We start from the raw sequence: 13,500 nt of genomic DNA, 5'->3' as shown, positions 1-13,500 counted from the left end.
CGAAAGGTGATCCCTACACCACAACAGTGTAGAAATTGCTGGCGATTTGGCCATCCAGCGAAATATTGCAGATCTATCGCCGAATGCCCAGTCTGTGGTGCCGATGACCATTCTAATACGTCTTGCAATCGATCTCCCTCTTGCCTTAACTGTCATGAGGCTCACCCTTCGTACTCTCGCCGTTGTCAGGTCTATTTAAACGAGCGGGAAATCCGTTACCTCAAAGAGACAGAAGGTCTCCCTTATGCCATGGCAGTTTCTCATCTCCGCCTCCAAGGGAGACTCCCACGTGTTTCTTATTCCCGTGTTTCAAAACGTCCCCCCACTTCTGGTATCCCATCTTCTACACCCACCTCTGTGGTTACCTCTCCCATAATCACTCCTGTATCTAATCCTTTTGCTGTCCTCGGCTCAGACGTCCCTACTTCAACGCCTCAGTCTAATCTCGCTTCTTCGAGTTCTCTCTTACAAGCCTCAGTATCGACGAGACCTCGTACGACACCTCTTCCCAATCGTCCCTCTACTTCTCAAAAGTCAAAAAAAGGTCCGGTAACACCTCCTACCCATCTTCCACCTCCTCATTTTACCCTCCCTGTCTCTGTCCCTAGTTCTTCCCCTCTCACTGGCTCAGTTACAAGTGCAGAGGTTCACCCTCCTCCTCGTAATGTACCTTCCTCCCCTGTTCCCTCCCAAGTTTCTTCCTCTTCTGCCACCTCCCAGGTTCCTGTCTCTTCTGTCCCCTGCCACGCTTCTCCAGTTCCCTCCACCCTTTCGCCCCCCCCTACCTTGGTACAGTCCAATACAGTTCCAATCTTTACTCATCCTCCCCCTACCATTCCCAATATTGTCTCCCATACGACATCTCTGAATTCCGAAACACTTGAAGCAATCTCTGAATATATTGCAGAGACCAAACCATCAATGGACACTGATCCACCTTCCGCTCTTTCTCTCTCCTCTGCTCCATCTGCGCAACTCCTTTCTTCACAGCGCACCGTTCCTTCGCTGCTTGAACATTTTCCACTGCCTCCGCATGTGGACTTTTCTAACCCTTCTAGTCCGTAGGAACCCTTACCTGCGGATTTCAAGTATCTTTATCATTGCCAATCATGGCCTTTTTACAGTGGAATATACGCGGCCTCAGGGGTAATCGGGGTGAGCTTCAGATGTTACTCTCCCAGTTTGCCCCTGTTGGTGTTTGCTTACAGGAACCAAAATTACACTCTGCTGTTATTTCTCACATCTCAGGCTATAATTTATTGTATTCTTCAGATCCTTTTCCTGATGGGACCTTTAATGAAAGTGCCCTTCTTCTCCGCACTGATATTCCGTACCATCAGCTATTTATTCATACTTCGCTGCATTACACAGCAGCCCGTATCCACTTACATAGGTGGTATACACTCTGTTCTTTATGTCTCTCTCCTTCTCGGGCATTATCTATTCCGGATTTTGCCTTCCTTGTTTCGTCATTACCGCCACCGATTCTGTTACTTGGTGATTTTAATGCCCACCATTTCCTCTGGGGAGGGTCTCACTGTGATTCCCGTGGAATTCAGTTAGAGGCTTTTCTTGCCACCCACCCCCTCCATGTTTTAAATACAGGTACTCACACCCATTTTGATCCTCGGACTCATACTCTCTCTTGCATCGATCTCTCAGTTTGCTCTTCCTCTGCCGCATTAGACTTTACTTGGTCTGTTCTCCCGGACTTACATGACAGTGATCATTTCCCAATCATTCTTACTTCCCCTTCATATTCGCCACCTCTTCGCACCCCACGCTGGCAATTTAATCGGGCAAATTGGAACCTTTACTCACACCTGACTGTTTTTAAAGAGGTTCCTTCTTCGTCCTCCATCGATGAGCTTTTACACCTCTTCTCGTCCTCCGTTTTCACCGCAGCTTCTCATTCTATACCCCAAACTTCGGGCAGGCATTCTCAGAAATGCGTGCCTTGGTGGTCTCCTGCTTGTGCTCGTGCAGTACGTTTGAAGCGCGCTGCATGGGGCAGGTACCGGTACAATAGAACCACAGAGCGACTCCTTGATTTTAAACAGAAGCGTGCGATCGCTCGCCGTGTCATCCGTGACGCTAAACGCACTTGCTGGCGAGATTATGTCTCCACCATCACCTCTGCTTCCTCTATGAGTGCAGTCTGGAAAAAAGTACGAAAACTGAGTGGTAAATATTCTCCTGACCCGGCTCCTGTTCTGCGGGTTGCCGGTGTTGATATAGCAAACCCACTAGATGTTGCCAATGAAATTGGCAATCATCTGGTCCGTATTTCTCAGGGACTCCATCTATGCCCCTCATTTCTTTCCTCAAAGTCTGCCAGAGAGTTAGCACCCTTGGACTTTTCTTCTCTCAGAGAAGAACAGTATAATGTGCCTTTTACACTTCAAGAACTGGAGGCAACACTCTCAGCTTGTCGACCATCGGCAGCTGGGCCCGACGACATTCATATTCGTATGCTACAACATTTACATCAGTCAGCCCTTGCAGTCCTATTACGCCTTTACAATCTTATTTGGTCACAAGGAGTTCTTCCACAGCTGTGGAAATCCGCCATTGTTCTCCCTTTCCGCAAACCAGGCACTACGGGACATGAAACCTCCCACTATCGTCCCATTGCTCTTACCAGTGCAGTTTGCAAAGTAATGGAACGTCTAGTAAATAGACGTTTAGTGTGGTATTTAGAGACACACAACAGTCTCTCCACTCGTCAATATGGCTTTCGTAAGGGACGTTCTACCATAGACCCCTTACTGCGCTTGGATACGTATGTTCGTAATGCCTTTGCGAATAACCACTCAGTTATTGCCATATTTTTTGACCTTGAGAAGGCATATGACACAACTTGGAGGTATAATATTTTAGCCCAAGCCCACTCCTTAGGCCTTCGAGGCAATCTACCATCCTTCCTTAAGAACTTTTTAACTGACAGGCATTTCCGTGTTCGGGTTAATAATGTGCTCTCCCCGGACTTTGTCCAAGCTGAAGGTGTCCCCCAGGGATGTGTTCTGAGCACAACACTTTTTCTCCTTGCTATTAATGATTTGGCCTCTAGTCTTCCATCAAATATTTGGTCATCACTCTATGTTGATGACTTCGCTATTGCCTGTGCAGGCGCTGACTGTCACCTCCTTACAGTTTCTCTCCAGCATGCAGTCGACCGTGTTTCCAATTGGGCCACCACACATGGGTTTAAATTTTCCAGCACTAAAACCCACCAAATCACTTTCACTAGACGCTCTGTCATCTCTGATCATCCTTTGTACCTCTATGGCTCACGTATCCCTGAACGTGATACAGTCAAGTTTCTGGGCCTCCTCTTTGATCGTAGGTTATCCTGGAAACCTCACATTACCTCTCTGAAGGCAACTTGTCACAGCCGGCTGAACCTTCTTAAAACCCTTGCTCATCTTTCGTGGGGAGCTGATCGTCGAACCCTCCTTCACCTACATTCCACCCTTATTTTATCGAAACTTGATTATGGTGACCAGATCTATTCAGCGGCATCTCCTGCTACTCTCTCTAGCCTTAACCCCATTCATCACCAAGGATTACGTTTATGCCTTGGTGCTTTTCGCTCTTCCCCTGTCGAAAGCCTCTATGCAGAAGCGAACGTTCCATCCTTATCCGATCGCCGTGATGCCCATTGCCTGCGCTACTATGTACGCTCTCATGATCTCCGCAATCCTTCCATTTATAGAATGGTCACTGATATTAGTAGACATTCTTTATTTGTTCGCCGCCCCTGCTTACTCCGTCCCTTCTCTCTTCGCCTTCATTCGCTCTTGTCTTCTCTTCAACTACCACCTTTCTATGTACATGTAGCATCTCACTTTTCCCTACCCCCCTGGGAAGTTCCAGCTGTTCGAGTCTGTTCTTTCTCCCTCCCTTGCTCGAAAGCCCAACTGTCTACGGTCGCTTCCCGCTCTCTTTTTCTTGACCACTTTCACTCTCATTCTCATGCCATTGCTGTGTACACAGATGGCTCTAAGTCTTCTGACGGCGTAGGATTCGCAGCAGTGTTTCCGGACAGCGTCGTACAAGGGCATTTACTATCTTCAGCTAGTATTTTTACTGCTGAATTATATGCCATCCTTACAGCACTTATCCGTATTGCATCTATGCCTGTGTCATCATTTGTGGTTGTCTCAGACTCCCTTAGTGCTTTACAGGCTATACAAAAATTTGATACACCTCACCCCTTAGTCCTCCGTATCCAACTTTGGCTACGCCGCATCTTTACTAAGCATAAAGATATTGTTTTTTGTTGGGTCCCTGGTCATGTTGACGTACAGGGCAATGAACAGGCAGACACTGCTGCGCGGTCAGCAGTACATGACCTACCAGTTTCTTATAGAGGTATTCCATGTACGGACTATTTTGCTGTAATATCTTCCCACCTTCACACCCGTTGGCAACAACGTTGGTCTACTATGCTCGGCAACAAACTTCAGTCTATTAAACCGAGTATAGGTTACTGGCCGTCTTCTTATCACCAGTGTCGAGGTTGGGAGACTACTCTCTCCCGTCTTCGCATTGGCCATACTCGTCTTACTCATGGATATCTCATGGAGAGGCGTCTTGCTCCTCTCTGTGAGAATTGCCAAGCTCCATTATCAGTCAGCCACATTCTGTTGGACTGCCCACTTTATCAACGAGCACGCAGAATTTACCTCTGTCGTCGTCTTCGCCCCGCTGCTCTCTCTTTACCTTCCCTTCTCGCTGATGGACCCACCTTTCATCCGGACTCTCTCATTGACTTTTTGACAACGACTGACTTACTTCACAAATTCTGATACTTTCAGCCCTTTCTACTTGTATCTCTTGCTACCCTCTACCCCCGTACTATCCCCTGCCCCGCTGTTTTCTGTAACCTGCTGATCATCCCCCCTCCCTTCTGCCATCCAATTCCCTTGCTTCCTTCCCTACCCTGCAGCGCTGTATAGCCCTTGTGGCTTAGCGCTTCTTTTTGATTATAATAATAATAATACGGCTTTACGTTCAGGGTCCAAACCGTAGATCTACGTCATGAGCTCAGCTCACTCTGATAAACTGTGAGTGGTACATTTGGGCCTAGATATGAGAGAATACATCTATGTGGTATGTGTGCACCACATAAAACAGATCCTGCAGCACACTGTGTATAATGAGAGAAAAAACTGAAATCATGATTTTTCGATTAAAACAACGACTTTGCAGTGTTTTTTCGTATGTTTTTTATAGTTGTATTTGCGATTTCTTGGTCTCATTTGATAGAATGGAAGACATATTACAGAAATAAAGATGATTTTGATTGGTTTTAGCACCGGAAATGGCTTGAAACTGAGCTCAAAGTAGCAGAAATGTTAAATTTTTGCCGATATTCAAGAGTAAACAAACGACCTCACATGTCTAATACACGCCAGCTGGTGGGTCTAATATGCATTCACAAATATGGTGGTGATATTTATACAATTATTACAGTATTGCATAACAGTAAATCTTCCATTTTTTGGTGTGAATAAAAATTCATTATGTGAATTTATGGAATTTATTTGTAAAGCCTCAAAACGTAACTAATGAACAGAGGAAATGTTAGTTTAGTTCCAGGAATACCTACATTGTTTATTCTGGACCCTATTTTGAAATTGGAATATTTTGAACTTTGTGTAAAATTGGCCAAATTAACAAATTCTGATCACTTTAATTTGTAGTTGAAACAGTTGACTTGGCGATTTCTTGTGCTCAATCGATAGAATAGAAGTAATACTAGTGAAATAGCTAAGAATTTGGTTGACTGGAATAATGTAATTGGCCTAAAATGGGAGTCAAAGTCGGCAAAATCGCCGATTCGTAAATATCGCCGACACATCAAAATTCGCGAGAGCATAATTTCGTCAATTTTCCATCAAATTTAGTACTTTTTGTTTTATTACCTTCACAAAAAGATTCTCTACCATTTCACAAGAAAAAATAACTTTTTTTTTTTTTTTTAAATTCTTGGACACTGGGGCACCACTTCAGATTTGGGCCTTGGACCCTGAAGGGGTTAAACTCGGTGGTAATCAGGTTTAACCGTTTCGGTATCAGTCCTGTAGTACATGATTATTATGATATAATTATTATTATTATAATAATCAAGGGGGAAGCGCTAAACCCGGAGGATTATACAGCGCCTGGGGGGGGGGATGTGGAAGGCATTCAGGCTTAATTCGGGGAACTGGAGCACAGATCCAATTCCCTAAATCAAGAGCCCCTCACCAACATCAAGGAACCTTCCTTGAGGGGATTATTATCAGAGATGCTAAACCACAAGGGCCAGTACTACACCATGAGCTCAATTCAGTGCGTCAAGTGTGCACCATGTAAAAAAAATATCCTGCAGCACATAGTGCACGAGGAAAGAAATAATTTTTGGTTGAAAACAGAGAATTTGCAGTGTATTTGTGTATGAGTTTTTATTATATTCTCAGTTTCGTGGTCTCATTTGATAAATAGAAGATATATTACAGAAATAGAGATGCTCTTAGTTTCAGGACAAAGTAGCTTGAAATTGAGCTCCAAGTTGCCAATATTCCAGAGTACACACCCCTCAAGGGAGGTTCCTTGATGCTGGTGAGGGGCTCTTGATTTAGGGAATTGGATCTGTGCTCCAGTTCCCCGAATTAAGCCTGAATGCCTTCCACATCCCCCCCCCCCCACCAGGCGCTGTATAATCCTCTGGGTTTAGCGCTTCCTCCTTGATTATAATAATCATCTTGATCTAGGGAATTGGATCTGTGCTCCAGTTCCCTGAATTGAGCCTGAATACCTTCCATCCCCCCCACATGCGCTGTATAACCCTACGGGTTTATCACTTCCCTGTGATAATAATCCAGAGTACACAAATGTCTTAACCCTTTGACTGTCGCGGCCGTATATATATGTCTTACGAGGTACCGTGTTTGACGTATATATACTCAAATTCTAGCGGCTTCGAATCAAGCAGGAGAAAGCTGGTAGGCCCACATGTGAGAGAATGGGTCTGTGTGGTCAGTGTGCATCATATAAAAAAGATCCTGGAGCACGCAGTGCATAATGAGAAAAAAAAAAATTTTTTTTTAATTAAAATGCAGACTTTGTGGTCTATTTTTGTATAGTATTTATGGTTGTATTCTCGTTTTCTTGGTCTCGTTTGATAGAATGGAAAACATATTATAGAAATAGAGGTGATTTTGATTGATTTTACTATAAAAAGAACCTAGAAATTGAGCTCAAAGTATGGGAAACGTTTGATTTTTGCCAATGTTCAAAAGTAAACAAATGATGTCATTGTCCAATAAATGTCCAACTAGCCATTCTAATATGCAGTCATGAATGGGTTGATGTTATTTATACAATTATTACAGTATTGCAGTAGTCTGCATAATAGTAAGTCTTCTATTTTTTGTTTGAATAAAAATTCAAAATAGAAAGCAAGAGTAATATCAGAGGAGCCTGGAGACATGACTGATGATACAAAGAATGTTATTTTAGAGCCAGGAATGTCTGCATCGTTCATTCTGGACCTTATTTTGAAATTGTCATATTTTTTAAATTTTCGTGAAATTGGCCAAATTGCAAATTTGACCACATTATTGGGTAGTTGAAATCGGTATTATTATTATAATCAACAGGAAGCGCTAAACCCGTAGGATTATACAGCGCCTGGGAGGGATGTGGAAGGCATTCAGGCTTAATTCGGGGAACTGGAGCACAGATCCAATTCCCTAAATCAAGAGCCCCTCACCAACATCAAGGAACCTTCCCTGAGGGGATTGAAATCGGTAAATGGGCAGTTTCTTGTACTCGATCGATAGAAAAAATGGAGTTCTAAAGAAATAGCTATGAGTTTGGTCGACGGGAACAACGGAATTAGCCGAAAATAGGGCTCAAAGTGGGCAAAACCGCCGATTTGTAAATATCGCCGAGATCGCCAACTTCGCGAGAGCATAATTCCGTCAGTTTTCCATCAATTTTTTTTTTTTTTTTTTTTGGTGTCATTACAATCGGGAAAAGATTGTCTATAATTTCATAAGAAAAAATAATTTTTTTTTTAAATTTTGCGACACCAGGAGACGCCTCAGGATTGGGGGTTGCGACAGTCAAGGGGTTAATATTCATTTAGGAATGCACTGACATTTTGTAGTTACAATGTAGTAGTCTTCACTATTGTACGTATAACAGACTGGTTGCTATAAAAATATCCAAGCAGCAATTCTGTGACGTTACGAATGTGTACTTGCAATAAAATACACCACTTAAATTATGAAAATGGTAAATTGTAAAATTACCCCTCAAGGGAAGAGGTATCACATTCATAAAAATTGCTAAACCCATATGGACCATTCAGCATACTTTGTTATATGGGGACTGGATATATTATTATAATCAAGGGGGAAGCGCTAAACCCAGAGGATTATACAGCGCCTGGCGGGGGGGATGTGGAAGGCATTCATCAGGCTTAATTCGGGGAACCGGAGCACAGGGGACTGTATAGACATTGGTTGTGTTCACACACTGGGTATTTAGTGTGACTTTGGTATCAGGCATCTTACCTTGGCAATAAATTATTATAATAAAAAAAAAGCACTAAACCACAAGGGCTATACAGCACTGCCCTTGGCAATAAAGTTTTATAGAACAATAAGCAGGAATAAGTCCTGTGGTGGGTCATTTGGACTGTTTCCTGACAGGGAATTTGGATTATTATTATTATAATCAAAAGGAAGCGCTAAGCCACAAGGACTATACAGCGCTGCAGGGCAGGAAGGAAGCGAGGGCATCAGGTGGCAAAAGGGAGATGGATGAGCAACAGGTTACGGATAACAGCGGGGCAGTGGATGGTGAAAGGGTAAAGGGCAGCAAGAGACTGAACCAGAAAGGGCTGAGGGGAGTGGGAAAAGTATCATCAGAGTTTGTGGAGTAAATCAGTCGTTGTCAAGAAGTCAATGAGAGAGTCAGGATTAAAGGAGGGTCCATCAGCAAGAAGGGAAGGTAAAGAGAGAGTAGGAGAACGAAGACGACGTTGGAGGTAAATTCTGCGTGCTCGTTGATAGAGAGGGCAGTCTAACAGAATGTGGCTAATCGATACTGGAACTTGACACTGCTCACAGAGAGGAACAGGGTGCCTCTCCATGAGATACCCATGAGTAAGACGAGTGTGGCCAATGCGAAGGCGGGAGAGAGTGGTCTCCCAACCTCGGCACTGATGACAAGAAGACGGCCAGTAACCTATGCTCGGTTTAATAGAATGAAGTTTGTTACCGAGCAGAGTTGACCAACGTTGTTGCCAACGGGTGCGAAGGTGGGTAGCTATTGCAGCAAAATAGTCTAGAAATGGAACACCTCGATAGGAAATTGGTAGGTCATATACTGCTGACCGCGCAGCAGTGTCTGCCTGTTCATTGCCCTGTACGTCGACATGACCAGGGACCCAACAAAAAACAATATCTTTATGTTTGGTAGAGATACGGCGTAGCCAAAGTTGGATACGGAGAACTAGGGGATGAGATGTATCAAATTTTCGTATAGCCTGTAGAGCACTAAGGGAGTCTGAGACTACTACAAATGATGACACAGGCATAGATGCGATACGAATAAGTGCTGCAAGAATGGCATACAGTTCAGCAGTAAAAATGCTAGCTGAAGATAGTAAATGCCCTCGTACGACGCTGTCCGGAAACACTGCTGCGAATCCGACGCCGTCTGAAGACTTAGAGCCATCTGTGTACACAGCGGTGGCATGAGAATGAGAGTGGAAGTGATCAAGAAAAAGAGAGCGGGAAGCCACCGTAGGCAGTTGAGCTTTCGAGCAAGGGAGTGAGAAAGAACAGACCCGAACAGCTGGAACTTCCCAGGGGGGTAGGGAAAAGTGAGATGCTACATGAACATATAAAGGTGGTAACTGAAGGGAAGACAAGAGTGAAAGTAGGCGAAGAGAAAAGGGACGGAGCAAACAGGGGCGGCGAACGAATAAAGAATGTCTACTAATATCGGTGACCATTCTATAAATGGAAGGATTGTGTAGATCGTGAGAGCGTACATAGTAACGAAGGCAATGGGCATCACGGCGATCAGACAAGGATGGAACATTTGCTTCTGTATAGAGGCTCTCAACAGGGGAAGAGCGAAAAGCACCAAGGCACAAACGTAAGCCTTGGTGATGGATAGAGTTAAGGCTAGAGAGAGTAGCAGGAGAGGCCGCGGAATAAATCTGGTCACCATAATCGAGTTTCGATAAAACGAGGGCTGAATGTAGGCGAAGCAGAGTTCGACGATCAGCTCCCCAGGAAAGATGAGCAAGGGTTTTAAGAAGGTTTAGCCGGCTGTGACAAGTTGCCTTCAGAGAGGTAATGTGAGGTTTCCAGGTTAACCGACGGTCAAAGAGAAGGCCTAGAAACCTGACTGTATCACGTTCGGGGATACGGGAGCCATAGAGATACAAAGGATGATCGGAGATAACAGAGCGTCTAGTGAAAGTAATTTGGTGAGTTTTGGTACTTGAAAATTTAAACCCATGTGTGGTGGCCCAAGTGGAAACACGGTCGACCGCATGCTGGAGAGAAACTGCAATAAGGTGACAGTCAGCGCCTGCACAAGCAATAGCGAAGTCATCAACATAGAGTGATGACCAAATATTGGGTGGAAGAACAGAGGCCAAATCATTTATAGCAAGGAGAAAAAGTGTTGTGCTTAGAACACATCCCTGAGGGACACCTTCAGCTTGGACGAAGTCCGGGGAAAGAACATTATTGACTCGAACACGGAAATGTCTGTCAGTTAAAAAGTTCTTAAGGAAGGATGGTAGATTGCCTCGGAGGCCTAAGGAATGGGCCTGGGCCAAAATATTATACCTCCAAGTTGTGTCATATGCCTTCTCAAGGTCAAAAAATATGGCAATAACTGAGTGATTATTCGCAAAGGCATTACGAACATACGTATCCAAGCGTAGTAAGGGGTCTATGGTAGAACGACCCTTACGAAAGCCATATTGACTAGCGGAGAGACTGTTGTGAGTCTCTAAATACCACATTAAACGTCGATTTACGAGGCGTTCCATCACTTTGCAAACTGCACTTGTAAGAGCGATGGGGCGATAGTGGGAGGCATCATGTCCTGTAGTACCCGGTTTGCGGAAAGGGAGAACAATGGCAGATTTCCACAGCTGGGGAAGAACTCCTTGTGCCCAAATAAGATTGAAGAGGTGTAAGAGGACTACAAGGGCTGACCGATGTAAATGTTGTAACATACGAATATGAATGTCATCAGGCCCAGCTGCCGATGATCGGCAAGCTGAGAGCGTTGCCTCCAGTTCTTGAAGTGTAAAAGGCACATTATACTGTTCTTCTCCGAGAGAAGAAAAGTCCAAGGGTACTAACTCTCTGGCAGACTTTGAGGAAAGAAACGAGGGGCATAGATGGAGCCCTCGGGAAATACGGACCAGATGTGTGCCAAGTTCAATGGCAACGTCGAGAGGGTTTGCTATATCAACACCAGTGACCCGTAGAACAGGAGCCGGGTCAGGAGAGTATTTACCACTCAATTTCCTCACTTTTTTCCAGACTGCACTCATAGAAGAAGCAGAGGTGATGGTGGAAACATAGTCTCGCCAACAAGTGCGTTTAGCTTCACGGATGACACGGCGAGCGATCGCACGCTTCTGCTTAAAATCAACAAGTCTCTCAGCGGTTCTATTGTACCGGTACCTGCCCCATGCAGCACGTTTCAAACGTACTGCACGAGCACAAGCAGGAGACCACCAAGGCACGCACTTCTGAGAATGCCTGCCTGAGGTGTGGGGTATAGAATGAGAAGCTGCGGTATAAACTGATGTCGAGAAGATGTGTAGGAGCTCATCAATGGAGGATGAAGAAGGAACCTCACTAAAAGCAGTGAGGTGTGAGTAAAGATCCCAATTTGCCCGATCAAATTGCCAGCGAGGGCTACGGGAAGGTGGTGAATAGGAAGGAGAAGTAAGAATGATCGGAAAATGATCGCTGTCATGTAAGTCTGGTAGAACAGACCAGGTGAAGTCTAGTGCTGTGGAGGAAGAGCAGACTGATAGATCGATGCAAGAGAGAGTATGAGTACGAGGATCAAAATGGGTGGGAGTACCCGTATTTAAAACATGGAGGGGGTGAGAGGCAAGAAAAGCCTCCAACTGAATGCCACGTGAGTCACAATGAGACCCCCCCCAGAGGAAATGGTGGGCATTAAAATCACCAAGTAACAGAAGTGGTGGTGGTAAGGATGAAACAAGAAAGGCAAAGTCTGGGATAGAAAATGCTCGAGAAGGAGAGAGATATAAAGAACATATTGTAAACCACTTATTCAAGTGGATACGGGCTGCAGTGTAATGCAGCGAGGTATGGACAAATAGTTGACAGTACGGAATATCATTGCGTAGAAGAAGGGCACTTTCATTAAAGGTCCCATCTGAGAAAGGATCCGAAGAATACAATAAATTATAGCCTGAGATAGGTTGGAAAACAGCCGAGTGTAATTTTGGTTCTTGTAAGCAAGCACCAACAGGGGAAAACCTGGAAAGCAACATCTGAAGCTCACCCCGATTACCCCTGAGGCCGCGGATATTCCACTGTAAATAGGCCATGATTGGCGATGAAGAAAATATCAGGAATCTGTAGGTAAAGGCACCTACGGACTAGAGGGGTTAGAAAAGTCAACGTGTGGTGGCATTGGAAGATGTTCAAGTAGCGAAGGAACGGAGCGTTGCGAAGAATGGGGTTGTGAAGATGGAGGAGAGGGAAGAGAAGGAACAGGAAGTGAATCAGTGTCCATTGAAGGTTTAGTCTCTGCAATATATTCTGAAATGGCTTCAAGTGTTTCTGAATTCAAAGATGTATGGGAAACCATATTGGAGATAGGAGGAGGAGGGTGAGTAAAGATTGGGACAGTAATGGACTGTACCAAAGTAGAGGGGGAGGGAAAAGTGTAAGGGACTGGAGATGAAGTGTGGGGGGGGACAGAAGAGGTAGAAACCTGGGAGGTGACAGGAGAGGGAGAAACTTGGGAGGGGACGGGGGTGGAAGGCATAGTACGAGGAGGAGGGTGAATCTCCACACTTGTAATAGAGCCAGAGAGAGGGGAAGAACTAGGTACAGAGACTGGAAAGGTAACGTGTGGAGGTGGAAGAAGGGAAGGAAGGGGCAAAGAAGATTTGAGCAATGTGGATTTTTTGGACTTCTGAGTAGAGGGGCGATTGGTATTAGGTGTCGTACGAGGTCTTGTCGATACTGGGGCTTGTGAGGAAGGACGCGAAGATGTGAGAACAGACTGAGTTGTAGTCGGGACGTCAGAGCCAAGGACAGCAAAAGGATTAGATGTCGTAATGGCTATGGGAGGGGTAACAACAGAGGAGGCTGCAGAAGATGGGACCCCAGAAGTGGGGGGATGTTTGGAAACACGAGAATAAGAAACACGGGGTAGTCTCCCTTGGAGGCGGAGATGAGTAACTGCCATAGCATA

The sequence above is a fragment of the Cherax quadricarinatus genome, chromosome 25 (assembly GCF_038502225.1).
Source record: "Cherax quadricarinatus isolate ZL_2023a chromosome 25, ASM3850222v1, whole genome shotgun sequence".
NCBI lineage: Eukaryota > Metazoa > Arthropoda > Malacostraca > Decapoda > Parastacidae > Cherax > Cherax quadricarinatus.
The sequence above is the reverse complement of the archived record's forward strand: the minus strand, read 5'-3'. Positions refer to the sequence as shown.